The sequence below is a fragment of the Phocoena sinus genome, chromosome 16 (genome assembly GCF_008692025.1).
Source record: "Phocoena sinus isolate mPhoSin1 chromosome 16, mPhoSin1.pri, whole genome shotgun sequence".
Classification (NCBI taxonomy): Eukaryota; Metazoa; Chordata; class Mammalia; order Artiodactyla; family Phocoenidae; genus Phocoena; species Phocoena sinus.
The window spans coordinates 26,784,302-26,789,649 of record NC_045778.1 but is presented as its reverse complement, the minus strand read 5'-3'; positions in this window follow the sequence as shown (position 1 = coordinate 26,789,649).

Below are 5,348 nucleotides of genomic sequence, written 5' to 3'. Positions count from 1 at the left end.
GCACAGTGATTCAGTTATATACAAGAATATATATATATATTTTTTTTTTCTTTTTCAGATTCTCTTCCCTTATAGATTATTACAAAATATTGAGTACAGTTCCCTGTGCTATACAGTAGGTCCTTGTTGGTTATCTATTTTATATATAGTAGTGTGTATGTGTTAACCCTAAATTCTATAAGGGTTTTTTTTTTTATATATAAAGTCAAATCATGGTGTCAAAACTATATTTTTGAATTCAGATTAAAGCCTTTCCTCACTGGGCAAGGGAAACATTTAACCAAACACGAGCTGTACCATTTAAAAGTCTGAAGTGGAGTCAGGATAGGGATTCCTATTTTGATTATTCCTGGATATAGCTCCTCAAAGGCAAGGGCACTGTTTCACAGAGGAAAATGGCACTCCAGATCTTATGGGTCAAGAAACACGTGGCCCTGCATTCTCTGTTATCACAGTGTCTTTAAATGCTTTAAAATTAGCAGTATTTTAGTTTGGGTTTCCTCAAAGGTGGATGCTGAGACCAGAGTTTGGGAACAAATTGTTTGTGAGGTGTTCCAGGAAGCAGGTAACTCCATGACCAGCACAAAGACCAGAAAACAGCCTCAATCAGGGAAATACAGGCGCTTGTGTGAGGAAGCCTTTTGTGTAAGGGAGCTGTCCACTTATACCGCAGTGATCTCAGCTGAGGAATGTGACAGGACAAGGATAGCCTCTGTTACAGCTGCCTACTGACTTAAAATTTTTAAATCAGCAGATTTCCCACAAAACTCTGGCTTTCTGACTTTTCATAAAACCATCCGACCATCTGGGCTTGCATTCCCACATGGAATGGCAAGCTGCCACCCCCTTCAGTGGGGGCATTTGCTCTCTACTCTGCCACAGTCCCCACCACTCCCTGATGCCTCCTACCTGAGGCCAATAGTCAGGTTCTTCTTTGTTTGTTTTATTCTTTAACACCCAATCCACTTAACTCCTCTATGTTACCTGCCTGGCCCGTCCAGGAAGGAGCCTGAGTCTGCTATCCTTTGAGGAAGAGGCAGGCTGCTGCTGCACATATAGGCCATATAGCCTTCAAGTTGGCATTTGGTTTCCTGGGACGAAACCTTTAAATATGAAGCTGTAACAGGAACCTGGAGGCCTCTCTTGACAACCTGCCCAGCTCTCATTATGACATTTAGCCTGTGATTGATATTGTATGTGTCATCAAGACCTTGGCAGTTAATCTCTAGGTCGAATCTATGGAAACCAAACAGAACAGATTTGTCTTCCCCTTCCATTTTGGCTGTGATCTGGGAAACAGACACTCCCGGCCTTTCTGAGATTCAAAGATCTGGGAGCCATGCAGAGAGGGATGCACACAAGCCGCCTTCAGGATTTGGAAAGATTACAGGTCTGTGGTTTCTGGACGGCTCTGTGCTTTGTTCTCCTACCCCATCCAATCTGCATGCTGGAGGATAATAGATCCCAGAGCTCCCTCTGCGTGCCAAGCCGCTCTGGGTAGACCACACCACTTCCTCTTCTGTCTGGAAATCCAGCCGAGGCTTTCAGCACGGAGATGGGGATGGGGATGGCTCCTTCCACAGTATAATGAAGGAGGACCAGCCTCCGCAAGGGTGAGGTCAGCTTCAGTAATACAAGGAGGCGGGCAGAAGGTTCAGCATGCAGTTACTCCAGTGTCTCCCTAAAATCCCTTCTTCTGAAGCCTCCTTTGGTGGCAGGCAGGGTTCAAAATGGCCCAAACCTCCAAATTTAGGTAAATGGTGCCCAGCTTTGACTCCCTTGGAAACAAGAAGAGCTGGTGCCATAGACGGGCAGAACTCCAGACTTCTCAAAGTCAAGGCGCCTCAGGCCTGCAGCGGGGAGGGCGTGGCCACTCTCAGGAGACTGAGGTGTCTGGACTGGCTCTGCTGCGGAAGTTTCAGGCCATCCCTTAAAATAACACCTCCTTCGGTGACTGGAAATGCCAGCTGCCAGGCCCCAGAGTGAAGTTCGGGTCTGAGCAAGTCCCTGCTGCAGGGGGCTGTCCATCCTGTACTCTTTTCATCGCTCACCTTCCCCCGCCTGCAAATTAGCCCAAGGCTCCGTCCTGCCTCATCAACTCCAACTGAGCCCCTAGCACAGGCCCCCCCAGTCTTACTCGTTCACCCCGAGTCACTCCTTCCGTTCATTCACTAGGTCATCCCCTCATTCACCTTCTGAGCACCTCTTATGTGTCAGACACCGAGGCTGAAAACAACATGAAAGAGCATCTTCAAGGAGCCTTGGAATAAGGCTGTCCAGCCCTTCCCTCGTCCCAGTCCCACACCCTTACTCTGGGCTAAATACCTGGGTCTGCACGTCAATGAGAAGATGAAAAGCATATTGAGCACCCTTCCTACCCTTCTCTTGACTCAACAGCTCCTTGACTCTTTTTTTTCTTTTTTTTTTGGCTGCATTGGGTCTTAGTCGTGGCACGCAGGATCTTCATTGAGATATGCGGGCTCTTGGTTAAGGCGCATGGCCTTCTCTCTAGGTGTGGCTCGCAGGCTCCAGGGCGCGTGGGCTCTGTAGTTTGCGGCACGCGGGCTCTCTAGTTGAGGTGCACGAGCTCAGTAGTCATGGCGTGCGGGCTTAGTTGCCCCGCGGGATGTGGGATCTTAGTTCCCCGACCAGGGATCGAACCCGCGTCCCCCGCATTGAAAGGCAGATTCTTTACCACTGGACCACCAGGGTTAACCCAGCTCCTTGACTCTTGAACCACATTCTTGGGCAATTATTATCAAACTTTAGTGAGCAACAGACTCACTTGGGAGCTTGTTAAAATACAGACTCCTAGGCCCCACTCTGGCCTAGGGTGCAACCCAGGAATCTGTATTTTTAGCAAGTGCCAGATGATTCTGTGGGAGGTGGTCTTTAGATCATGCTTTGGCAGACTCCAAAGAAGGGTGGCCTCTGTAGCCCATGGCCCCCCCACACCTCAACTCAGGATTCTGCAGGAGAAAGTCACAGATCCAGGCTTCCCCCCAAACACTGCTAGCCAGTGATCCTTTAATCCACCTACTGTGAACTGGGGAGAATCAAATTTCCCAGAGCGGTGGTTTCAGCATTTTCCTGTTCTTTTTTAAAAAATTTAATGGACAATTTCAAACACAAAGAGGAACAGTATGACCTTGCAGCCATCATCCTTGGCAAATCCTGCCTCATCACATCTCCACCTATACCCCTCTCTCCGACACAATATATTATTGTATTTTCCAATAGTATTATTTTTGAAGCAAATCCCAGACATTATATCATTTCATCTGTGAACATTTTACTACGTATTTCCAAAAGATAAGGCCCTGAGGTATAATTTAACGGTCTTCTGAATCTCCTGCAAATTGGTTGCTAGATCTAGACTCTGAGGACTCTGTTCAAAGATCCAGGTCTTCCTTTGGCGAGGCTCCTTTTGTGGTAGTGGTGGTGTGTTCCTCCATCAGAAGGCCTGTAACGTCTGACGTCTCTTATGCTGCCAGCAGTCAGTGCTCAGTGCCTACATCCATTAGCTCATCGGGTGTTGTAAAATGGTGCTTCCTTCCTTCTTTATTGAAGTTCTTCTGTAAAAGAAAATTTCCCTCATCTACCCAGTAGTACAGTTTGCATCCAAAAGGAATGACAAATGCTAGATTCCTTCATTTCACTGGCCTGTCTTCATAATGAGCTGACTCTCTAGCATCTTCCAAAAGTGAATAATTGTTTTCAGTATCATTATGATTTAAATGTTTGATGTGTTTCTACTAACTGCAGTTATTTTTATTATTCATGCTCAAATTGTCCCATTTTTGATAAGTGGGAGCCTCTTCAAGATGTGTTCTGGGTCTTTTCGATAGGATCCTAATGGTCTTTGAAGCTACTGGGGCTTTTTTTTTTTTTTTTTTTGTGGTACCCGGGCCTCTCACTCTTGTGGCCTCTCCCGTTGCGGAACACAGGCTCCGGATGCGCAGGCTCAGCGGCCATGGCTCACGGGCCCAGCCACTCTGCGGCATGTGGGATCTTCCCGGACCAGGGCTTGAACCCGTGTCCCCTGCATTGGCAGGCGGATTCTTAACCACTGTGCCACCAGGGAAGCCCTACTGGGGCTTTTTTACATTCTTCAAGTCCCTGGCCTGCCCCTCCCCACCCTGCATCCTCCACCCCAACCCCTACCCTCTGGGCAATTTTTTTTTTTTCTCAGAAGACTTAGACCATGTGTTATAAGCATCCTCAACTTACAGTTTTCCTCATCTTCAAAATGGAGATAATCATGGTGCCTGTTTCTTAGGGTTGTTAAGAAGATTAAATGAGTTAATAATTGCAAAGCACCTGGAACAGTGCCTAGCACACAGTAAGTGCTACATAAGTATTTGTTACATAAATGAGTAACGTTCCCTCCCCATCACTCACCTGCACTCACGTTTCTCAGTCACTCCACCCTTTCCCCCTTCCCTCCAGTCTCCCAGCAGGACGAGTATAACCTCCCTTCCCAGGCTGCCTGAGTGTATCGGTCACTCCGCTCACGGAACACATGGTGCCCAATTCCTCAATGAATTCATTTCTTTGGGGACAATGGAAACTCTTCACCCATATTCCACCTGCAGAGCCTGACAAGCTCTGCAAATATACGTTCCAATCTGCAGACACAGCTTTCTAGCTTGGAACGTCTCTTCCAAACCCCTGGTAAGCTAGCACAACTGCCAGCCTCCTAGTGTGAGAGTAGCCAGCGTTGACTTCAACTTCCTAACAAGTTGACAAACCCTCACGCAGCCAAGTTTCCTTCCACCCCAAGACTTCCGAATCCCCGGAATGTGTGTGGCTGCCCAGACCACACAGGCTCTGGATTTCCAGGTGTGCCCTTTCCACTGGATGACAGCTCTCTGCAGACGCTGAATACCACAGGCCTGGAATGGCAGGGACCTCCTGGGCCTTCTTATTCAGGTTCTAAATGGCCTGAGCCAGCAGACTCCGGTCACATAAAGGAAAGAACAGGCACCAAAAAAGGGGGTAAATCTAAAAGAAAGGTGGCAGAGGACAGGCAGCCTGCAGGGATTTCTTAGACCTGAAGCCTGTTTGTGTCTGCAGCAAATGCCCACGTCAGAGGGTGCCCAGCATGCTTGCTTTGCAGGAGACTGGAATCTTGGGGAAGTGTTGTTTAACTGCTATCATGGCCTTCCCTATTGACCTCTGTGGCCTGGGAAGAGGAAGCAGGAACATAACAGGCTGGGGAAATGCCAGCTTATATACCCTCCTCTTTTTTTGTAAAGCCCATTCCCTACCTCTGTCCCTGCTAACCGCAATCCTGACCCTCTTTCATGACCAGCTGCAGAAAGGAAAGAAAATCCCTTGGCTCCAAA